Here is a 25,628-nt window from a genome sequence, read left to right as displayed (position 1 = left end):
GGAGAAAAAGAATAAAATTTGCACATAAGCTTTGGATTGATGAATGATCCACTAGGGCATCACCAAAGAAAAAGAAACAATAAGAACTGAAGTTAATATAAGACCTGGAACATAGCTCACATGTGATACAATCATCATTTACTCCTTTATTCATTCATCAAATGTGTATTGGGCTTCCACTTTATGCCAGACACTATTCTAGATGCCAGAGATACAGCTCTGAACAAGAGATAAAATCCCTGCTGTCAAAGTTCTCCCATTCTAGTGGAATGAGATGGGACATTAATACATACATGGAAACTCTATAATATCAGAAGGTGATGTGTGCTAGGAAGAAAAAGGAGAGCAGAGTAAGGAGTGGGTGGCAAGGCAGGGGCCTATTTGACATTGTCTGTGAAGGCCCTCCGAAGAGCAATTTGAGTAGGAACCTGAGTGAACCAAGCGTGTGTCATGTGGATGTTGGGGAAGATGACTCCCTTCTGGAGAAGAAATGCAACGCCTGTTAGGAAATGGGGGGTAATGGTGGAAGTCTAAAGTAAGACCATAATGGTGTAGTGATAAAAATAACATAACTTCTTCCTGTTATTAAAACTTCTCTATGCACCATGATCTTGACTATGAGCTTTAATGCTTAGAGCAACCCCATAAGACAAGAGCTAGTGTCATTCTCATTTTATAGCTAAGGAAATTGAGACAAACTACATAAGTTGCTGAAAAATCACAGCAAATAATTAGCTGAGGAAGAGACTCAAATCTATCCGAACTGCTTGACTTTTGATCCTGAGCTTATGTGCATCCAGTGGGCAAGTGAGGGTGCATGGGTTTGTGAAGACTCCAGCAGTATGATTGGGGGTAAGTTACTTAACCTCACAGTTATGTGTACTGTATCTAATTTCTTCCTTATATTTTAAAAAAATTTATTTATTTATATTATAGACACAGGGTCTCACTATGTTGCCCAGGCTGGTATCGAACTCCTGGGCTCAAGTGATCCTCCTGCCTCAGCCTCCCAAAATGCTGGGATTACAGGCATGAACCACTCTACCCAGCCCCTCCTTGCTTATTCATAATGAAACAATGCTTTGTAAACCATGAAAGTGCTATATAAAGATATCTTTAAAATACCAAAGAAGTCCCTGTAATTAGATATTCTAATGCTAGCTACTGTAACAAATAAACCTCAGTATGACAGCGGCTTAACCCTGTAGAAGTTTACTTCCTGTTTGCAAATAAATCCCGTGCACTTGGAGGTGCGTGCCAAATGGTGATTCAGGGAACCAGGTAGGCTTCTTTCACCTTGTGGCTTGGTCATCACCTAGGGGCTCACAGATGTCTCCTTTCAGGGAGTAGAAATGTAAAAAGAACCCAGAAAAGTCATATCTGCCTCTTCAAAACCCCAGCCTTCGGACAATACATGTCACTTCCATTCACATTCTTTGGCAAGAAATAATCATGTGCATGCACTTGGGAAACAAGGGAGGAGCCAGAAAAGGCAGTACTTGTTGAGACAGCTGCCCCTAGGGACAACCGCACTTTATAGAATGAAGACCACAACTTTTTGGTGGATAATTAGCTATTTCTGGCATAGCCCCTCCCTCTCTTGCTTAAGGTCCATACGATAAAATGTAATACAGCCCACTGGGCCCTAAATATGTTGGTCTCTCTGACCCATACACCCAACTTCAAATCATGCCATTCTTCTTGGTATCAATACTCCAGCAACACTGGCCTTTACATGGTCTCAAACATGTGCGCTCTTCAGGTTCACTGGGCATGATAAACTCTCCCACCTCTTCATTATTGGCTCTCTCCTCTTCCCCCAAGGCTGCACTTTTCCCTCCTGTTCTAAATGCTCGTCATCACCTCACTGTCCCCATCTGCTCGCCGCCGTGCTCTCAGGAAATCTCAACACATTGGTAATTATTTGTTCAGTATTTTAAAAGCACAAGCTAGAGTTAGACTGTGTGGATTCAAAGCACAGATCTACTACCTACTGGCTGTATAAACTTGGCCAGGTTATTTAAACTCTCTTATTCTTTATGGGCTGCTATAACAAAATGCCATACACTGCGTGGCTTGTAAACAGCAGAATATTTTTTATAGGGGTCTGGGAAATCCAAAATTAAGGTGCCAGCAGATTTGGTGTTTCGTGATAGCCAGATTTCTGATTCAAAGATGGTGCCTTCCAGCTGTGTCCTCACATGGTGGAGGGAGCCAGCTAGATCCCTGTGGTCTCTTTTATAGGGGCACTGATCCCATTCATGAGAGCAGAGGATTTCAACATATGAATTTTGTAGGGACACAAACTTTTCTTGCCACTATTTCATTTATAAAATGTGGATAATTATGACTCATTCTTCATTGATTATGAAGACTAAATACAATAATGTATATAAAATAATTAGTATAGTATTAGCTGTACATTAATGCCAAAAACCACAATTACTTTTGCACCAACCTAATAGCAGCTGTCACTGTTGTTACTGTTACCGCTCCTCTTCACAGGTACAGGGTGAACTCCGAGACCATCTCTCCTATTCATTTACATCCTCAGAACTTAGCACGATGTCTGACCATAGTGGATTTTCAATAAATAACTATGGGGTAAATTAATGCTCTCTATTTCCTCTTGTGTGGTGGGTTTTCCTAAAGGCCATGTATCTGTAGTTTGTCATTCTTTGAGTGCTGGTTCATGTTCTTCTATGGAGACAGAATTTCAGTACAGCACCTTAGTGAAGAGTACAATTCTAGAGCAGGACTGTGGGTCTCAGCATAGTGTTTTCCAGCTATCCAACCCAGAGGAAGTTATTTTTCTTCTTGACACCTCAGTTTCCCTGACTGTAAATGGGGATGATTCAGGCATGCCTTACAGAGCTCTTATGAGGGCAGCACAGTGTCTGCACAGAAGAAGCACTCCATAAATGGCAGGTATTATTTTTAAAAGATTAGTTTTGAAGGCTTTCTTTTAATAGCAGAAAATGAGCACAGGATTGTGTTTAACATGCTGTGCCCTTCCTCCTTTCCCTTGAATGGACTTTAAAGCCATCGTATTTATGAACTCCCTGGGCTGAATGTCCCCTTGAAAGAAGGTAGCTGAGAGCAGGTGAAAGCTCCTGGGCCAAGTTTATTTGAGGTCATGAAATAGCACCGGACATGGTCACTACCTTTTTCCTCTTGGGCTCTCTCAGCCTTTGCCTTTCTGTTGGATGTCAGGTGGAGGCATGGGGGCACTAATGCAGGAATCACCACACCTACTCAGAAAGAAGGCATTTACCTAATTGCAAAGGAACACATCCTGCCTCCAGACAATAAATGGTGTGTGATGCTTCCATGAAGTGAGATGGATGGAGCTCTCTGTTGCTAACTGGCCTGTAACCACGGTCATTAATCACACACGGCACACCCATTGCCAGCAATGGACTTCACCCCGGAAAACTCCAACTCATGGTGCCAACAGGTTAAAGGGAAGGCCTCGCCTCTTATGGAAATATGGGTCTCCCTTTGGGATTAACCCTGGCGTTTGCCACCCCTCATTCACTGAAAAGCCCTTTTAATTGATTTTTCTTCCTATTCCCTCCAATCTGTCAAGAACTCACTTGCCAGCCTCTGCCTGGACCCAGAGACATTGCCCGAACTGTATGAATTGCTAAGAAGCTGCTAGTCTACAAGGAATTTCCCTTTTCTTCTTCCTTTAATAGACAAAAAAGTAACTAAACTGCAACAGCAGAGCCTCATTTTTTGCCACAACCCACATCTCTGCAGCTAGATCTGGGTAGGAAAACAACCCGACATCATCATCTACAATTCTGAGTGCTTGCTTTGTGCTAGGTGTGGCCACGTTGCCTCTCCACAATTAATCTGAATATTTCCAGGGCTCTCCATTTTTCTAGATAAAGACACTGAGGTTCAGAGAGGTTAAGTGAATGGCTTGCCCAAGTTTGCACAGCTAAGGACAGAAGTGATAGTCAAATAAGCACACCAGATTGCAAATCCAGTGCCCTTTCTGTGATGCTGCAGAGTGCCCTGGTCATTATCTTTTCTTTCTTGGACTGGCATCTGAAGTCTCCTCACAGCCACAAATGAATCCCTGTTTTCCTCTTAACCAGCACTAGAAAAGCAGAATGGCACTGAGTGTGCTTGAGATAACCATGAAAAGTGGACGTACAATTTCAAATGCAGTAAAGTTCCACCACAGTGATACTCGCTAGCTAGGTCCAGTAAATACTGCTTAACTTAGTAGATAAGCTCCAGCCCAGCTCTGGTACACTGAAATACTCAGGATGAGAGGGCTAGGCATGGTTCAGTCTATTTACTTTTCATGGGAGAAAGAAGTGATAAGGTAATTTGTAATAAATTCCTCAGCTGTGCAGAATTTCTGCAGAGGCACTATTAATTTGATTAATAAGGAAGAAGCCATCTGACATTTCCTTTTGGTGTGCCATATATTCTCATAAGCTCTGTGTGGTTTTGAACCAGGGGTGGTAGAAGAGCATTTTCAAGGTGTTCTAGGTCTGTAACAAAATTGCTTAAGCAACTAGACTGATTTCTTTTGTGCTAGGAGGTCATTTGCAATGGAAAGATTTTCCTGTTGTCACTTCTACTGTTTTGGTTGCCAGAGGCCATCTGATCTGAAAAAGGCATGGGCAAATTCTTCAGCCCGGCCTACAAAATTCCCCGTGAGTTGGCCTGGTCTTGTCATTCCGTTGGAGTTACTGACCTTTTAGGACAGACAATTATGTGGTGTGGAGAGCTGTCCTGTGTATTTTAGGATATTTTACAGCCCAAACAAAACTATCTCTAGACATTTCCAAAGGTGAGCTGGGGGGCAAAATTGCCCCCAGTTGAGAACCACTGCAGTAGACTCTTGAGTTCCTTGAGGATGTGGACTCTGTATTGTTCTCAGTGTTATTCCCAGAGGCTATCACTGTGCCTGACACATAGTAGGCACTTTATGCCCTTTGAATGAATGTAGCATAGAGCCCAGGCTCATGTTCTGCTAGGCTTCCTCTATACAACACACTCTTCCTTATTGGTGCCCAGTGCTTTCCTTTCTTACCTCTGTGTCTTGACTCTTCCACTTAAACTGTTTTTCTTCTTCCATCTTCATGTATTCAGAAGGCATCTTGATGCCTTCAAGATTTTTTTACTTCAAGGTTCTGTTCAAACACCATCTTAACCAAAGCTATCCCTGATCACCCAGATGGAATACATCTCAGTATCCCCTGGCCTCCCTAAGACTTGTTATCTCTGTTTCTTTTATGATATCCAACTCTTTCTGGGCAAGGTAATATAATCTAGTAGATAAGAGATCAGACTCTGAATTGGAATTACAGTTCCATCCTTTACTGCCAGTAAAACTAAGGAAAAGTGACTTATCCTTCCTATCCGAGAGTATTTCCTCATGGGTAAAATGCAGGTAACAACAATTACCTGCAGGGATTAAATGAGATAATGTATTTAATGGCCATGGCTAAGTTCCTGGCATTTAGGAATGAGTAGCTGTTATCATTATTCTCACTTTGGAATGGAAGTTTCCTACAGACAAAACCAAGTTAATGTTCATCCTTGTATCTCCAGTTTCAAGGTCAATGCCTGATAAACAGTAGGAACTCAATAACTCTATTCATGCACAAACAAAGTTGACACTTCAAGCTGGAAAATTCACCAGGACAGTAGAGTCATGGACTCTGTGAAAGAGGAGAAGGAGCCTACTCTGAGCTCCTCATTTTACATAAGGAAAAAATGAAGGCCAGAGGATAAAAATGGCTTGTCCACGGCCACACAAGGTAATAGAAGTCAAAGTCACATGCCAGCTAGGCCTGCTACCCTCCTAACCACCACAGACCACACTCCTTAGAAGTCCAGTGGAGTCTCCCTCTCTCCTGTTTGCAAAGTGGTGACAAGAGAAACTTGCTTCAGCATGTGGGAAAGCTAATTAGAGCTAATGTATTACTATGTATTACTTCTCTCAGAACTAGGATGCTGGGTAGAATCTGTTGGAGGTCTGTGCTGCAAAGAGAAATGCTCTTGATTATATTTACACATCTGATTTGAGAAGTACATGGAAACCTAATCATAACTATCATAACATGTTCACTGACTCTCAGTATACTTATCCTGGCTGCATGAGAAGTTTTCCAAGGTGCAGCTTGGGCTGCATCTTTTTCAATTAAGTTCTTCCCAGACTACGTCAAACCCTCTCTGAAGCTGTCTGGAGGACTGGACAATGTGCTGGAGTTAGGCAAATTGGATGAGTTTTGGAAAAATACTTACCCTCTCTGAGCCTCTGTTTCCTCCTCTGTATAATGGGGGCAATCATACCTACCTTGCAAGTTTGATATGAGGATGAAATGTACTATGCCTAAGTGGCATATGCAAGGCCAGGTGCATACAGGAGGCATACATTAAATATTAGGCCCCTCAGTAAATGTTAGCCTAGACCTATGTGTATGTCTAGGTGTTTGCTGTGGAAAACTCCGGTCCTGTCCGTGACTGCCAACACATCTTCAGCCTCATTCTAGGCTCTGCACTTAGGGCTGCATAGAGTTACGGGGCCAGCCTAATGGGGAGATGGCTGGAATACAACTAAGAAGCCGTTTTATTGGAGAATGATGGAGGAAGCATTTGATATGATGGGTGGAAAGACAATGGACTTAGGCATTACATAGACTTGTATTGGAATCTCAGCTCTAGCACTTTCCACTACAGGATCTTGGGAAATTCACTTAACCTCTCTGAGCTTAGTTTTCTCATCTGCAATATGGGCAGGAGTAATTAACTCACATAGCTGTTGTGAAAAATGAATTTATATTATGCATATAAGAACTCACAGTATGTAGTAAGAGCAAAATAACTGAGCATGACGAGGCAGAGGCTGGTCCCAGACTCTGCTAGGCATACAGCACATACTCAGTAAATGTGCTAAATAAGTAAATGATTTGGACAAAATTTACTATAATCTGGAATGAATGGGGAACAGAAAAAGGACACTGGACTAGGAGACAGAACCATATCAGTTTCTATCCCAATTTGACAATTAGACAAACTCACATCTTGCCAAGTCTCAATTTTCTCATCTGTAAAAGAGAGTGATCCTGATAAAGACAAAAGAGTTGACATTGGCAAGGAGAATTTGTCAATTGCAAAGCAGACTCTCATGATATTTGAAAAGCACTTAGTATAGCACCCAAAAACAGTAAACCATTCAGTGAATGGCTGACAATAGCTTTAACAGATAATCATAAAGCACCTAAAAGTGCCAGCCATGGGCTTTCCTTGTGAATGAGATATACCAGGATCCCTGCCTCTTTGGAGGAGCAGCAGCAATGTCACCCTCCTCCTCGTCATCCCCAATGAAGGGATTGGAAAGGTAAGGGTGTGTATTCTCCATCTAACATCTGATGACAGAAATGTCATCTGTGGGAAGTGTACACCTTTGTGTGTAGGGTGGTCTGTGTTTTAAATTCCCTCATTTGCTCTTCATTTTAAGATTTTTTTCATCTTATAGTTTTTTACATTTTGTTTTTGTCACTTTTCACCCTTTTTTTGTTGCCACAGCACCTGTCTGTAGAATCAATTTTATCTCTCAAGCATTCTTCTGGTTTCTTGTGGCCTTAGAAAGCATCTACTAGCACTTGGTTAGAATTTTGTAGAAAATGAGAAACAGATTCTGAATTGAGGCCTGAGGGCTCTTCTGTGAGTAGAATATATGAATGTTGATGGGTGAAAATGCGGAGAGCTCCTTTGCCTGCATTCCACTCATTGACCCTGACCTAGATCCACAGCCCAAATTATGTCTTCTGATGTTGTGGGAATCTGCTCCTGGTGGCCCCTAGTAAGCCACACCTCCTGCCTTTATACCTATGCTTACTTCCTTCCACAGCCCCCTGAGTCCTGGCTGGTCCTACAGGTCTCACCAATGGAATGTGTTGGAAGAGTTGTTGTGCTAGCTCCAGACCAAAGCCTTCAGAAGGCTTAGTGCGTCACAAATATATTAATCATTGCTTTTCACAACATCCCCCTGAAATAGATATAACTATCTAAGAGGTAATAATAGTTTCATGGGTATCTGGTGCTGTTTTAAATCCTTCAAGTGAATTGATTTATTTAATTATCACATCAATCATATGAGATAAATGTTATTACTATGTTGTACCCATTTTACAAATGGGAAAATTGAAGCACAGAGAAATTATGTTTCCGAAGATCACACAGCTAGTAAGCTTAGAGCTGGGTTATTTAAACCAGGTCATCTGATTGTAGAACTTGCACATCAATCACTATGCTAAACTTCAGCAAGGTTAAGTGTCTTGTTCAAGGTCACATAGAAACCATGGCAAAGCTGGGATCCAAACAGGTTTTATGGACTCCACCTCTAACCCTTCTGGTTTATAAGCATCTAAAAGACAGTTTTGCTCTAGGTTTGTCAACAGCTTCACCTAAACACAAAGACAGCTTCTACGAAAAGTAAAAATATGCAGCATGCAACTGGTGGTCTTTTTATCAGAATTTTATAGAATCCTTCTGTGGTTTCCTTTTCCATATTTAGGAACTGAATTACATAACTGAGTATATACATGTATGGGTATGTGTGTATAAAATTATATGCACTACAGGAGTGACAGCTCTCCTAGATCACTTCCTTTCTCTGTGCTCAAGATATAAGTTTATTTGTTCATTCTACAGACACCAAAGTGTAGGGTATCCAGTCAGACTCTGCTGTTTAGGGGACTGTGACTTGGAGCAGGTATTGTATAGTCTCTAAGCCTTAGCTTCCTCATCTGTAAAATGGAGTTAACAATTGTATATATCATAATCTACATCGTAGGATTCTTATGATAAAATGAAATAAATGAAATGCTTATCAGAATGCCAGATGTAGATGGCAATCAAATACTTTAAAAGTTATTATTATTATTAATAGTTAAATAATATAATAGAAGTCTAGCACTCCTATGATCTGAATGTATATGTTTCCCTACAACTCATATGTTAAAACCTAATTTCCAATGTGATGGTATTAAGAGGCAGGGACTTTGGGTCATAATTAGCTCATGGAAGTGGAGCCCTTATGAATAGAATTAGTGCCTTATAAAAAGAGGCCCCAAAGAGACTCCTCATTCCTTCTCCCATGTGAGGACACAGTGAGAGGCATATCTATGAACCAGGAAGCAGATACTCATCAGACACCAAATCTGCTGAAGCCTTGATCTGGGAATTCCCAGCCTTTAGAACTGTGAGAAATAAATTTCTGTTGTTTATAAGCTATTAAGTTTTGCTATTTTGTTATAGCAACTCAAATGGACTAAGACAACTACCTACTGGTCACTGTGCTTGGTTCTTTGAATGCAGTAAGAAATAGGGCCCATTCCTCATCTTCAAGGGGTCCGCAGTCCCCATTGGGAAAACAACATGTAACAGACAGCTGGCCTTGGGTTTGGAGGTGCTGCTGTACCAGAGGGGTATGGTCAGTGTTGTGGAGCCCAGAGGAAGGATTCATTAATTCCTCACTGATGGGAATGTGAATAAGAAGATGATTTTGGATGTTCCATAGAGAAGGGATGTTTAAACCTGCACTTCATGTTTGGAAAGGGTTTGGAAAAGAAGAAATGTGAAATGGGAAGTATGAAAAGGGAACTTGAAGTACAGAAAAAGGCTGAGCCAAAGCAGGGTGGTGTGATTGGGCCTGGATAGTTTCCAATGAGTAAACACTTTCTGGGAGACTAGGTCTGGACTGGATGGTTAGAGAACAAGAGGCAAGAACTGAGCCCCCTGTTCTGATTTATGTGTGATAGGACTCTAGAGTGTTCAGCCTCCAGATGGAGACTGTAGAGGAATCTGAGATAAGATTCCTAAGTAAAAGAATCTAAGGCCAGGTCGTAAAGGGTCTTAGGTGCCAAGCTAAGGAGGTGAACTTTATCATATAAACAGACAGGAGGAATTGACTGAAAAATCCCTTAATATCTATTGATCAATAAATTGATAGATAAACATAGAGATATATAAATATTACTGAGATATCAATATTTATATGCATAAAGCTATCTCTATATTTTGTTGTTTTGTTCTTTTTTAAAAAATGAGTAGGGTGAGAGCAGGGTCTGCTTGCTCCTTATTCATCATCATAGCCACAGCACTTAGCAAGGTAACATTGAAAGAACTTGAAAAAACCTTGTACTGGAGTAGACGAATGAATAAACTATAATCACTATCTTTTGATGTTTGCTGAATGAACCAATGAATTTACATCTTGAATGTAGAGGAAACCAAGTAGTTTCCCAAAGCAGGTGGCATTTAATCTTGAAATTGTAGATGGGTACAATTTAGCCTTGCAGAAGTAAGTGATTACTGGTGGCGGGACCACATGTACAGAAAACAATCTCACTCCCCAATGTATAGCAAAGGGTTAAAGAGCATAAATTCTGGAGCCAGAGTTGAAGTTCTACCTCTGCCATTTAATAGCTGGGGCTCTACAGCATGTTTCTTAGCCCTCTGTGCCTCAGTTTCCTCATGAGGACAATAAGAGTATCATAGGATTATTGTATAGATGTGAAGTTCTTATAACAATAATACCATTTATGCACAGTTATTGTATATAAATACTGTATATAATAGTATTTGCTATTATTAATACTATTATTGCTGGACTCTGAATGCCGTCGGCAGACTGAACACTCTAGAGTTCCATCACACACAAATCAGTTCTTTCTTCATATATTATATCTGAATAGTCTATACGAGTCTCTTTGACACAAGTCTCTTTGGTACAGATGAAGACCAGAGAGCTTGGGAGTCACTTCTGAAGAGAAGAGTGAATGAGTAAACAAACGTGGATGAGGCAAACAAAGAACATACCGAATGTCAGGATTCAGATGGGACTGCTGTATGATGTTAATGAACACAGAGATCTGGAGAAACCATGTCAAAGCTTTCCGAGAGAGACCGGGAACAATACCTGGGGAACACCAAAAAGAGAGATGATAAAGAAGGGATGACAAGTCCCTGCAGGCCTGGACCAAGTGCAACACAGAACAAGCAACAAGACCAAAAGAAAGTAGTGTGTCTTGTTAAGTTTCTTTGCAAGGCTTTAAATCAGCAGTGGCTTCCTGGCAGGGTGAGGCAGGGCTCCAACCATTACAGGTTACCCAGAAGCCACCAGAGAAAAATGGAGAAGGAAAGCCTTGAAGAATGAGCATCATCCCTGATGTGATGCGGTTGCCATAGAGACCACTCTAGACGGTAGCCAGGAAGGGCAGTGCCTGTCCTCAGAGCAGTTAACAAGCTATTAGACCAAACATGAAGGTGCTAGCAGGTGAGTAGAATGAAGCCGCTACATCACAGCTGTCTGTTTGCTAAGATCAAACAGAGGAAGAAACAGCCATAAATCAGCCAGGCCACTGCAGCCATTGATTCAAGTTCAGGGGAGCATGACAAGATTTCTAACCTGTGAGTCAAAGCCCCAGGACCACGTCCCAGAGGTAGATGCTCAGAAGAGTGATGGTCACATTTTCCCAGATTGGCTTGAGGGTTCAAACAAGGTTAAAACAGAACAAAACTGCACCACTAGCAAACATACAGACAGTAAGAATGTGGGAAATACAAGCTGAAGAGAGTGCAGGAAGGCAATAAATACAAGATTTCACAACGTGGTCCCAACATTCAGACAAAACTGAAGACACAGCAGGGCTTTGTAGCAAGTAGGATACATGCTTCTAGAAACATTCACTGCTTAGTTTAAGATGGTGAACCCGGCTTTGAAACTTTCTCAGAGCAAGTGCTTTGGTTCTACTGGACTGCCTCTTCAGGAAAGTGTCCAGAGAGGGCAAGCTCACCTACCTACTGAATCTCCAAACTAAGCACTGAAGATAATCCCTCCAGATGAGCCATTTATTGTGTGGTTATGCCTGCTCTCTGAAGAGGTGTAAGGCCCCTTGGGTCTGCTCTGCCATCTACAAGTATGTCCATTTGCACAGATAGATGGTGACTTAACGCCCAAGTTCCTCATGTCTGGTTCTTGACTACCTGGAGCCCTACCACCTGTCTCCCCTCACACCTGAGCTATATTTAAAACATCACACCTTGCTGCCTTTGAACATGCTCTTTTTCAGCTTACAGCTCTTTTCAGCTCTTTTTCAGCTTAGTCAATTTCTACCTTGCTCTAGGACTCAGCTCAAGGGCCATCTCATTCATTCATTCATCCACTCATTCATTCTTTCAACAAGAACTAAATGCTTCCCAAGTACCTGATACCTTCTGGGAGTCCTTCCTCCGTGCTTCCGTTATACCTGCACTTCCTGCTGATGAAACATACTGCTCTGGGACAGGATTGTTTATTAATGTGTGTCTAGCTCATTAGATTTTAGATTCCTTGAGGGCAGATTGTGTCTTGCTCACAGACTAGCATAGTTTTAGAATTAAGCACATAGCAGGCGCTCAATAAATAATTATTAAAGGATGAATAAAAGAATAAATGAATGAACTGCATTTCAAATTCTATCCAGGTTGCTGTATTCTGAAGGGACTTCTCCAAGCCATCAAGTTGGCCTGGGATGAAATGTTCTCGTGTGCATTACTTAATAAAAACAGCTCTGGGTCAAATGAAAAATTTAAAGTCAATATGAAATTGATCCTCATCAGCACTTTCTCCTCCAAACATATAGACAAAAGGACATTTCTGAAACATATATATTAGTGTTGCATTTTCTGCTCCACAGACTCAGCGATCGTTGTCACTGCTAAGTCCAGCTCTCATTAATTTATGGGGCATCCAGCATAATCAGCAACAGGCTTCTTGGCAGCATAAATCAGTGACCAGCCTCGAATTTGGGAAAGTCTCTAAGCTGGAAACAGAAGAATTTTCTTTCTTGCTCTTTTTTGTTAGAAGTCACTGAGCACTACTTAAACTAAGCTCAAGACCTTTAGGCTGAATGTTCAAGGACCCACCAAGATCATCAGCCAACCTGTCCTCTTCAACTGTGCAGGGAAAGAGAATATAGGCAACCATAACACATCTGGATAGTACCTTCTTAGGAACTCCTGTCGCACCTTTACTCAGTTTAGTAGCCATATAAATAACAACGTCCCCAGAAGGAGAAAAAAAGGAGGCAGCTGAGGAGAAAAACAAAATTCCTACTGGAAGAAACACAATGCAATGAAAAAGCCAGATGTATCAGGTGTGACAATCTTGTGCACAGTACCTGGCACACATATGTGTTCATCACTTAAGGTGATTGTTGTGATGATCTGTTGAGGATGGCTTCAGACAGAACTGGGAAAATGATTCAGGACCTCATGTTGAAGCAGCAGGGTGTGAAGTCACAGCGTCTCGGGCTGCATTTCCTTTTTTTCTGATTCTGTAGCGTTGCGCAGTGTCACAGCCCGAGTGCTCTCTCACCCAGACACATCTGATGGTACCCTATAATCCCTTTGCCTTCTATTATTTTGCTTGGATATTTGTCTTAGAACATTTAGTTTAGGATTTTTCATGTTTCTCCTAGTTGACATGCAGGCTGGACATACAGTGGGTCTCGATTGCTTGGAAGCCAAACTGAACTCACCAAGAAAATAAGACAGGAGAAACTTCTCAAGAAGAATATCTCCAAATTGCAGGTGAAGGTCACAGGGAAGAGATGCCTCTGGGCTAAAACTTCAGGTGGTCCTAGTAATGGTACTATGGGGATAGGGATAGGGATGGGAAATGAAGCATGGAGAGGATTATGAAAAGTTGCAGTGAGGAAGGGGCTTTATCCCAAAGTGCACCCTTCCAAGCTTGGTGGGAAGGGTCTAGGTGTGTGTGTATATATATGTGTGTGTGAATATGTATATATAGATATATGTATATATGTGTTAAATACTTGAAAATATGATTACATTTAGTATCACAGTGATACTATAAGGAAGGTATTATTTCTTTTACAAATGAGGTTCAGAGTGGTTAAGACACATACCCAAAGCCACAGAGCTGGTTATTAGAAGAGCCAGGACTTGAAGCCACTGCCCCAGTTTTGAATTTTTTAATCAGTTCAGTTGCCTAGTTTTGAAAGCCAACTAAAGTTAAGATTTGTACCCTCTGTCCCAGCTAAGGAAATTGTTGTGGGCGCCCTGAGTTTGCGTAAGTCTTGACCATTATGATACACTCTGTTCTCCACCCTGCAGCTCCCTCTCTGGATATGACACAATTCTATGACATTCCCACACACACCCTTTGGCTGTTCCCACCTGAAGCACTTGGGATAATTCTCTCCATCCTGAGTCAGTCCTAGTCCAAAGTCATTCTTCATTCTGCTTCATCTTTTAAAAATCCTAATTGATTTATTTTTTATAAATTACAAAAGTTACGCATACTCATCATTGTATCAGATTTAGAAGAACAAAATATAAAGAGAAAAATAAAAGCCCTTATTATACTGCTATGTAGAGAGGTTCACTCTTAATATCTTAATGCACTGTCTTTAGTCTTTTCGGGTGTCTATAATTACACACCTAAACATATGTTTGGAACAAAATTGGAATCCTGTTGTATATAAAGTTCTGAAGCCTATCTTTATGTCCATATGTCAATAACAACATGAAAAATCTTTAGAAATATGTTTTATTTAATGACTGCATTATTTAAGTGTGAAGAACTCCAGTAAAATCTTTTTCTTATTTTTGGAAATTTTAGTTGTTTGCCTTTTATCAACATTGCAAGTAACGTGGAAACAAATTTTTGTTCATAAATTTTTGTTATTTCTATTTTTAGGATCGAATACCATAAGAGGAATTCTGGACTGAAGAATTATGAAGTCATTTCAGACACTTCCATATAATTTGTGTTAATTAAATTCTCACCGGTTGAGTTCCATTCTACACTGGAAGAGCATTTTTCCTGGAAAGGCTCCTCAAAATGGTAATAAAGGGTAATTCTTTTAGATGATCTTGCCTTTGTTTGAATGGGAACTGAGTTTAACCAAACATGTTAGGAAGACTATGTCTGTTTCACTTTTTAAAATTATTTTGGATGGACACAATAATTATATATATTTATGGAGTACAGAGTGATATTTTGACACATGTATACAATGTGTAATGATCAACTTAGGGTATTTAGCATATTTCTCACCTCAAACATTTATTATTAATTTGTGTTGGGAATGTTTAAAATCCTTTCTATTTGAAATTATGCAATAAAATATTATCTATAGTCACCCTACAGTGCTGTAGAACACTAGAACTTTTTTCTCCTATCTAGCTGTAATTTTGTATCCATTAATCAAATTCACTATTCCCTTCTCCCTCCATCCTTCCCAGCCGCTAGTAACCACAGTTCTACTCTCCACTTCTATAAAATAAGCTTTTTTAGCCCCCACATACGAGTAAGAACACGTGATGTTTGTCTTCCTGTGCCTGGATTATTTCATTTAATACAATGTCCTCCAGGCTTATCCATTTTCCTGTGAATGACAGGATTTTGTTCTTTTTTATGGTTGAATACTATTCCATTTTGTATCTATATCTCATTTTTTTATCCATTCATCTGTTGATGAACACTTAGGTTGATTCTGTCTTGGCTATAGTGAATACTGCTACAATAAACATGTGAGTGCAGACATCTCTTCATCTATGTCATTTTTGTCCTGGGCACATAGCTAAGCTACATTTACATTCCCCTAACAATTAAATTGGGCCATATAACTGAATTCTGGCCAATGGAATATGGGTGGAAGGGCTGTCTGCCATTTCCAGAAATGGTCCCTAAACATCTCCCAAGTTTGATCTTCCTCTCTCTTTCCCCATCTTCAGATACCTTAGAGGCCACATGTTGAAGATGATGGTGACACAGATAAGATGGGGAAACCTAGCTTTCTGAATGGTTGTATTAAGGATCATAATGAACTTTTTAAAATCATGTTGTTGGTTAAGGCAGCTAGCACTACTCATCCTAACAAATACAGTGAGTGTCTGATTTACTCACTCAATGGTCCCCAAACTAAGAAGCCTCAGATGGCACTTTGTGTATCTAGCCATTAATCTGCAGTTGGCCACCATGCCCTTTCACAGAGGCCTGTGGTGATCTGTAGCTCCTAAAAATCAAGCCTAGTTTTCAGCACACAGTAGGGTTTATGTGGGTGTGGGCTTATGTGTATTTATGGAATGAATGAACCCTTACAAGAGCCCAGTGACTCCACCTGGCTGACACCTATGCAAGATTCACTCTGCCATTTGAAGAGGATCCTCCATTGGCCTCTGTCCCATGCTGCAGTTAAGAGCTTCATCCCCAGAACAAGCCCATTGCAACTATATAGGGCAACTGTACACTGCTTCCCCATCACAAAAGCCCAAATGCAGGGAACAGCCCTTCTGAACAGAGGCTGTTGTGCAGAGGAAAGTGGAGTTTCCCAACACAGTTATCTCTCTTCTCCTGCTGACGCTAATTACAGTTTGCTAAATGTAAACTGGTGAAACATCTCGCCCACCCAACAGTTCCAGAAATGGGCCCATTGTACTCATAGTAACCTAGGAAGAGAAAGCTGTTCCTCCTTCTAAGTCTTTTGTCTGTTTCCCCCACCCCCCTACCCCCCCAGTACCTTTGGCAAACACAGAGAGGTATGCTCATAGAAGAGGTGAGTTTGGAACTGCAAATCCTCCAGCCTCAGGACCTCTCTTTTGGTTGCCTGCTCTGCTACAAAGCTGGAGGTCTAAAGTGGAGGCATGCAGAAGACACCGTCTGGCTGGTAGAGGGTCTAATTACATGCATGTGCAGCCCTATGCGGCAGTCTGGGAATGCAATTATACAACTAATTATATTGAAACAACAAACTTGAGCTTCCATGAAGGGCCCCTGCCCATAGAATCATCATGTTGTCATTTTCATACACTATCACTCCTTTCTTCTGTTCTAGCTTCACTTGTTGACTCTTCTCTCCCTATTAAAATCCTCCTCTTTTCAGGACACCATCAAGAGTCACCTCCTCAGTGAAGCCTTCCATGGTTTCATACCACCCATCCCTATCTGAATGAATGTATCTTTGCTCTCCGTTATCCCAGTATTTTGCCTGGGCTTCTGTCACACTACTTTCAATGTCTATACCTCAGTTATCGAATCGAAAAACAAGAGTCATCAGTCTCTAAGGTCCTTGCAAGCTTCAAAACTTTATATTTTTGTTAATTACAACTGAATAAAGCTGAAAAACTTATTATTTATGGATACTTACAAAGCACCATATAACTCTTTCAGATATTTTAAAAGAATAATGTTTGCAAAAGACTCCAAATCAATGTATTAAATTGAAATCCAGTATCAAAACAGCCGTTAAAGTGCTCTTTTGAAATTGTACATTTTATATCAATAAAATTTCAAAATATAAAAACCTCTATTTTACTTGTTGAATTCTTAGGAATAATAACTAAATGGTTTTAAAATATTAGTAGAAAGACGGTGGCTTTGAAATAAGAAGAACAGAGTTGGAGCATAAGTTGCTTCTAGTTGAATGGCCTGGGCATGATTTATCATTTATCTTTGCACCTCAGTTTCCCTATCTGTAAAATGGCAGTAATGCTGACTTTACTTCACTAAGCTGTTGAGTAGATTAAATTAGACTGTGCACATGAAAGCACTTTATAAATAACAAGATACAGTGTTTGTATTAGTTAGAGTAATCAAAAGCCCCAAGTGAGTCTCTTTCTATCCTAAGGAACACTGCCACTACTGCTGGGTTAGACATCTCAGATTCCCAGAATCAGGCACAACAATATTCACTGTTTCTCTGTCTATAGAATAATGATCTTTCAATAAAAATCTCCAGAGACTTTCTAACAGTCATAATAACTTTAGCAACTCTTCAGTGGGTACCTACCTTCTGCTAAACATTTGCTAGGCGTTTGCCGCATAAACAGAAGGAAAGAATTAGCCAGGCATAGGGTCAAGTCCCAGATTTGCAAATAAATATTTATGTAATCTTGAGAGAATTGCTTCACTTTTTGAATCTTTGCTTCCTTATTTATAAATCAGATATGACAGTACCTATTATAAAGGATTCTTTTGAAAATTAAAATGTGAAAACCCACTTAAACTATGCAGACACAATACATGACATAGCAGGCACTCAACAAATATTAGCCCCTTTCTCTTTGAGCACCAAGATTCTAGAATTCCACAGTATAAAGCAATCATATAAATAGATGTGTGGGGGATGATGGGTGGCTTCTAGCAGGGTGATGTCAGGGAAAGATTTAACCAGAATCTCCATTGCAATATCACATTGGGCCCCTGCATGCGTCTTTCACCCACTGTGCTCATCACCACAATATTTTACAGTGAACATTTAATTTGTTCTATAAAAGGAAAGATTATTCTCAATGATGCATGTGATAAATATGCTGGCTTTAAACCTTTTAGAAATATTAAAGGTTTTACAGCTCAATGTTTGACAGGCTTGATTAATCCCTTCCCCACAGAAATATTCAGGAAGATAGCTGTGGTTGGGTTTTAAAGCTCCAAGAGCGTTCTTTGATAAAGGTAAAGAAAACGTAAAGAGCCTTTAAAAAGCGAGATTCTTGTGCCACACAGAATAGACAAAGAATAGGAAGACCCAGAATGCTGCACAGTATGATAGAGAGTTGGAAGTCAGTGTGGGGGTGGGGTGAGGGGAAACAGTGCTTTAAAACCTCTCTCCTTTAGAGGAGTTTTTAAATGAAAGGCACACATCCAGCCTGTCCACAGGACATTAGTCTAAGAGTTTTCTTCTCTGCTGGATTCCAAAATGGACGATGTGGGAGGGGGCACAGGGCAGACCAATGACAGTACGAACATCAGAGAGGAATGAAATGGAATGCACCATGGCCCCTTCTCAGAGTCCTAGACTATGGAACAGCCTCCTACGTGCTTGTTCAGTTACCAGAGCTATTTCTTGCACAGACCTCTTCAATTCCCCCACTGGATTTTGAGCTCCTCTAAGGAAAAGGAAATATGTTTTGGCTAATTTTTCCCCTCAGCATCTAGCCTAGCTTTTCTACATAATAGGTGCCTCATAGGTGTTAAGCAGATAGAGTTAGCCTTTAATAAACCCTCCACAAAATTGTCTAATAACATAAGTAGTGAAAAAACTCCTACTTAAGAATGATGCTTACAAAATTACTAACAGATTCTACCTCCCTTCACCCCATGAAACAAAAGGAAACAGATAAAACCATGGAGACCTACTAATAAAACCTCACTCAGCAAACACCTATTGAGCACTATTACCAACCTAGGTGAGCTAGACATGGTTTCCAGCCTCCTTGCCTGGTGAAAGAAACCTGTCGGCATTGTGGTAGCTGCTATAATGGAAGCATATTTAGAAAACCATGTAAGACAAAGGAAGGTACACTGAACCCAGTTTTTTTCGTCCATGGGAGATGTTAGAAAAAGCTTTGAGAATGAATGCCAGACACTGAAGCCAAATGTTCAAGGACAATGCAAAGAGAGATTAAGGAAGGATGTACACTATATCATGCATACAGTTTTGATCTGTGAACTTCCATTGCAACTCCAAATAGAACGCTTGCTCTGTTAATCAGCCTCCCTCACAGAATCTCAGAGTGTCAGCCCACTCTGCTCTGAGGTTTTCTTTGATATCCAGGTCAATCTCTAATACCAACCCCTCTTCTATTTTTATGGAAGCATTTCCCAACAAGAACCACCAACATATTTGCCACAAGATATTATGGGGCAAAGGTGTAATTCAATTATGTGACTTAATCAATTCAAATGGCTAATGTACAAGAATCTCAGGATGTCATCCAGCTTTCAACTGAGGGCGAATAATTGTTCCATAATTTCTTAATTCTCCCACAAGACAGTTTAAATTAAAGGATGTCAATTTGCAAAGCCAGACTGCATTGTATTCTTAAATTGGGCCTGAAATAGCCACACGATGAAGGGTAATAAGGCAGAGAGCACAGCCCAGAGTGCCTGGTGCTGTGCAAAATTGTTTAATATGGTCAGACCCTTTAATCTTCATATCTACTGATGCAGAAAGCAGCATATTTCTGTCACTTATGATAAGAAACATTACTTTTTAAATTCCTTGGTGAGGCCTGCAGATCTTAGGCAGCCAAAATAGCAGGACTCTCTATTTCTGTTTATTTCTTTTTTCCCTTAAATTGGTTTTATTCTAATCCATTTAGTCTCCAATCTAAGTCAGAGACAAGTAACCCTGAATGGAACCACACTGGAGGGGGACAAAGGCATGCGCCTTTCAGTTCTTAGATTCTGCTGGCTACCGCCTCATTGAATAAGTCAGTGATTAAACAAATAATGAACCTTGGGGTATTAACTACAGGAGAGGCAGTTCCAGAAAGGAAGAGTATTGGAGCCGCTTTTGAAAGAAACAAAATCATGCTCAAAAGTGGAGGAGAAGGTATTGGGAGGGGATGATTGGAACTGTTTTCATGAAGTAGCCAAGCATTTTACTCACCAGTGTCCTAGAAAACAGTTCAGTCAATGTGTCCAGGCTGGGTGGTGGCGATCCTGGCGAAAGGGGGGGGCCCAGGGTCTGGACTGAAGAAGCTGGATGATGTCTTCCCAAGATTGCCAGGGCCACGAGTCAGGAATCGTCATGGAGAGAAGCCAAGGAAATAGCTGCAATGAAAAAACAATGTCAATTTTGAAGGCAAACCAAAGGAGAAAGAGGATAAAGTACAATGGTCATCACAATGGGGTTTGAAGTGAATGGTTCAGGGTGAAGTGTATGATTTGAAAGTGTGCATGGTACACGTAGGGTAGGTGGTCACGGGGCACAGAGAGCCACAGGACGTGTGCTGGGCTAAACAAAAGGGAACTTGTGAGGGTCTCTGTGCCTAGCACTGTGCTAGGCTACGGGAAGGACATGAATAAAAGCAAACATGCTCATTCATCTTTATTTTAAAATGTTGGACTAGGTTATACATATACAGGCTAAAATTCAAATGGTACAAATTGTATATTTTTCACTTGGATGAATCTATTTGTAGGATAAATACCTTAAAGCAGAATTATTGGATAAAGAAAACGTATATTTTAAATTTTGATAGATACTGTCAAATTACCATTCACAAAGTTTGTACAATTTTACATGCTCTTCAGAAAATGTATGAAAGAATGCCTTTTCCATATCCTCATTGCTATAGTTTGGATGTTTGTCCCCCAAACCTCATGTTGAAATTTGATACCCAGTGTTGGAGATGAGGCCTAATGGCAGGTGTTTGGGTCACGTGGGTGGATCCCTCATGAAGAGCATGGTGCCAACCTCACAGTAATGAGTGAGTTCCTGCTCTGTTAGTTCCTATGAGAGCTGGTTGTTAAAAGGAGCATGGCACCTCCCTCCCCTCTATCTCTTGCTTCCTCTCTAGCTGTGTGATCTTTGCACATGCTGGCTCCTTCTCCCCTTCCACCATGAGGGGAAGCAGTCAGAGGCCCTCCTCAGAAGCAGATGTTGGCACCATGCCTTCTGTATAGCCTGCAGAACTGTGAGTCAAATAAACCTCTTCTCTTTATAAATTACCCAGTCTCAGTTATTCCTTTATAGAAACACAAACAGATCAAGGACAGAGCTAATCACAGATCCTTATTTCAATAGATGTTAGATTATAAGCCATAATGATGATAATATTAAATGAATTATCATAGCATTTTAAGCATAGCTTTTAGTTTTTATATATACTAATCCATTTATTTCTAACAGCAAACCACTGATGTAGGTACTGTTACAATTGTCATTAAACAGATAAAGAAACAGAAGTATAGAGAATGTAGAAAAGTTGCTTGTGACCACAGCTATGAAGGGCAGAGCCAGGATTCTAGCTCTGGCACCCTGCAGTCCCTCGAAGTCTATACTCCTAACTGTTAGCTCTCATTTCAGGCAGTGGCTTATTATTGATGGTATATGTTATAACAGATACACACAAATAGGAAACCTGAGGGGTGTATGTGTGTACAGGAAATCAAACAGAGAGACCAGTTCTTTCTATTTTAATGAAAGCAGACACAGGCTATTAACTGGGGAAATGTTGGGCTATAGTGATTGATAAGCAGAACTCTAAGAAGAAAACATTAACGAAATATGTTCTTACTTTTTTTCTACCCCTTTCACTAGAAAAATTATTCTATAAATATTGATGACGTGTTAGAAAGTCAGAGCTGCAAAATTGAAAGTATGGTGTGGCCAAAACCACATGGCACTTTAAGTAACACAGGCCTGAGTTCAAGTCCAAATTTAACTACTCTTGCTGGATTACCTGAGAAATATTACATTAATTATCTGAGCCTCATTTTCTTCAAAAGAAAAAAATGAGTCTACAATCCCAGGAAAACGTTAGGATGACTAAAACCAAAATATAAACAGTACCAATCACTCAACAAAATAATTAATTACAAGCAATTTCTACCCTCCTGTTTAATCTTACTCTTTCTGCTTCTCTTTAAAGACCTCTGCTTTAATCAAATTAGTTTATTTACTTTTTTTAAAAACATAATGGAATTTTCCAGTCAGCCTTCATCTCTGCATTCTGCTTTCTCTTGCTGAAATAATCCATTAAGGAGTCCAGGTCTACATCAAATGCCACCAACTCCAAATTTCTAAGTAGTGTTATAGCCTACTATTCTTTTTTTTTTTTTTTTTTTTTTTTGAGACACAGTCTCCCTGCATCACCCAGTGCAGTGGCCTAATCTCGGCTCACTGCAACCTCCGCCTCCCGGGTTCAAGCAATTCTCCTGCCTCAGCCTCTGGAGTATCTGAGATTTTAGGTGGGTGCCACCACGCCCAGCTAATTTTTGTGTTTTTAGTAGAGACTGGGTTTCGCCATGTTGGCCAGGCTGGTCTCGAACTCCTGACCTTGTGATCCGCCTGCCTCGGCCTCCCAAAGTGCTGGGGTTACAGGTGTGAGCCACTGCACCCGGCATATTCTGCTACTCTTAACACATTTATCATATTCATCATACCACCAGCAGTTAACAAAATCTTTACCACGTACCAGGCACTGTTCTAAGCCCTTCGTATACTTCATATCTCATTTAACATTTCATATCTCATTTAACACTCTGTAAGTCATAGCTGCTGCTGTTATTCCCTCTTAGACACTGTCATGAATGGCAGTCACTATTTGCATGTCTTCTCTGCACAGCTGGACTAAGGGATCTAAAGAGCAAAGATGCCATATTACACTGAAAGATTAGTGTAATATTTAAACTTGTAGAGTTTGGACTCAAAGAACCCGAGTTCTAGTCTTGGTCCTGATCCTACCAGCTGTGTGATATTTGGCAAGTTACGGAATCTCTCCAGGCATGTATTTTAATTTGTAAAAAGGAGTGCTGATAATACCTACTTCAAAGTGTCATTGTAAGGCTTGAGTTTGCAGATGTCAGAATTTGAAACAGTGGTTGGCAAATGGAAAGTTTGGAAAATGTCAGCTTTTATTACTTAAAAACATGCAGAAGATTTTCAATAGGTGTTCATCACTACTTCGTTTTCTTTTTTTTATCTCTACCTTACATATGTTATTCCCTCTGCCTTTACTGCCTCCTCCCACCCTCACACATCATTCTACTGCCAAATTGAAGAACTCAAGGTCTGGGACTTCAAGATCAGCTCCAGTATCTGCAAAGCCTTCTTTGGTAGTTTTCTTTCCAGGAAGAGCTTCTTCCATTGCACTGTCTATTACCCTTTATACCCAGTTTTTTTGTACCACTCATCTCATTGAGCCTATGCTGCAATTCCTTATGGCAATTCCTGCTGAGAATTGTGGGCTCCCTGAACATGGGGACTATATCTTAATCCCTAATACTTAGCACACTACTGAAATAAGCCAGGTACTCACTAAGTGTCTATTAAATGAATAAATTGATGAATTAAACATAAATACCCGAATGATAACAGAAGTCACCAATTCTTAACTCACTACTGTACAATTTACTGAAAAGTCCTTCAATCTGCCAGTCAAGGCATAGAAAAGACACTGTGCTAAAACTAAATGTTTTATAAAAATAGATGGGAGAGTTATGTAAGGAACTAGTTGCATTCCTATCAGTCACATATTCACTCACCACACTGGCAAGCTATTGATGCTTTAGTGATAGACATTGGAAAATGATAGAATCACCAGTAATCTATAAACTCAAGACATTAACAGACTCTGTTTGCTGCTCAGATATAAGCAGAGCATTATGGAGAGAAGATAATAATTAACTCATAAGGAGAGGGGCAAGTAAACATTCTATTAAAAGGAGAAAAATCCCAAATGAATATAATCTCCTTCCATTACATTATGAGTATTAAAATTAATGGTGTTGGTTTTTCTGTGATTTGGATAGTCATTGTATTTAACAAGCTGAAGTTAACTTCATAAGGAAAAAAATAAATTAAATGTGCGGGTGTCTCAGGAAACTTCATTTTCTGAGTGAATAGCCAAGTTGATGCACATCACCAGAATGTCTGACAATCAGTTTTCCATACTGGTATGTTCTAAATAGGAAAAGAAACCAACTCTTCATTTAAATTATATTGCAAATCACTTCTTGCCTGCTGAATGGCATTCAGCTGCAGTAGGTGGCTTTCACCGTAGGGCCCCGACCACGACATTGGATGATTAATGCTAATTTGAAATGTTTTCTTTGAGGGGGGGATGGGCACACTATCTTGGTTCATATGAGGCTGAGGAAATTTTATGGTGGGTGACTGACTCAAAGGCCAACAGCATATTTGCCATCAGATAAAAATGCACATTCACAAACAAACCGAGACAAGTCAATTATTCCCTGATTCACCATTCCCTGGGTCCCTTTGTGTAAAGAAACTTATTTATACTCCCCATCAGATGGATATACAGAATCATAGTAAACAAGCCCTTGATTCCACTATTCTATATTGTATTTCCCAGGGCACCTTCCATTGTGGAAGTCATTAGTTTCGGTATTTTTGTTCCCGATTTATCAAAACAGACATTTTGCTAGTGACTTCAGTTTTACTCCTAGACACCAAACGGTTAGAAAACACAATTTTTGGCCAATTGAAAAAAGAAACCAAATGTGCTTTGCAATCTTTTGGTGAGGGTGACTAAGAATTTGTTCTTCTCTACCTTGATGACTAATTGATAGATAAATATAAAATCAGTGCTCAAAAGCTTATTATTCTTTCCCCCTTTCTTACTTTAATTGTTCAAAGAAACAAACCTATCCTTGTGTTTTATCACCAATAGAATAGACTTAAATCAGACAGTGTACAAATGAGAAAATTAATCTGCATCAACATCTGAAAAAAATATAAGTTAAATTAATATGTGCATCATATTTTACTTGTCAAATTAGTAATACTCTTTAAAAAGTAAATAATATTTAGTGTGGGCAAGGGTTCTAGGGACAGATTCTCCTACACTCACTCCTCTGTGGGTAGCCCTGTTCCTAGGTGCCCATTCACAGGGAGCATGCCCATTGCACATTGGTGTCATTGATGGTAAGGAGTGTGTGACGGAGAGTTGGCAGTGCCTGAGCTCAGAACGTCTGGCATGGAATCCTGCCTCTAGCACATTTCACTGTATTATCCTGGGTGAGTTTCCTACCTTTCACAAGCTTGAGTTTCCTACTTTTCTGGGTTGTGGTGAGTATTTGAGGTAAAGTAACTTGCAGCATAGTGCCTGTC

At 40.2% G+C, this 25,628-nt stretch overlaps 1 protein-coding gene and 1 long non-coding RNA gene across 5 annotated transcripts in view; one reads left to right on the top strand and one right to left on the bottom strand.

Moving 5' to 3' along the window:
• Positions 1-25,628, bottom strand: part of DAB1 (DAB adaptor protein 1) — a 1,275,060-nt gene that overhangs the window by 886,839 nt on the left and 362,593 nt on the right. For 2 of the 4 annotated variants that reach the window (XM_054534040.2, XM_054534043.2), the window contains exons 2-3: positions 20,436-20,599; positions 10,855-10,954 (exon numbers count right to left, since the gene is read on the bottom strand). The gene's annotated coding sequence lies outside the window, so the exon portion shown is untranslated. The remainder of the gene's footprint in view (positions 1-10,854; positions 10,955-20,435; positions 20,600-25,628) is intronic. The other 2 variants (XM_054534037.2, XM_054534022.2) reach the window with 1 other exon arrangement.
• LOC134759520 (uncharacterized) lies at positions 10,720-15,081 on the top strand. Its single transcript, XR_010135801.1, has 3 exons — positions 10,720-11,311; positions 13,497-13,608; positions 14,741-15,081. It is a non-coding gene; the product is annotated as an uncharacterized LOC134759520 (long non-coding RNA).

The sequence above is a fragment of the Pongo abelii genome, chromosome 1 (assembly GCF_028885655.2).
Source record: "Pongo abelii isolate AG06213 chromosome 1, NHGRI_mPonAbe1-v2.0_pri, whole genome shotgun sequence".
Lineage (NCBI taxonomy): Eukaryota > Metazoa > Chordata > Mammalia > Primates > Hominidae > Pongo > Pongo abelii.
Note: the sequence above shows the minus strand (reverse complement) of the source record. Positions and strands in the feature narration are given on the sequence as shown.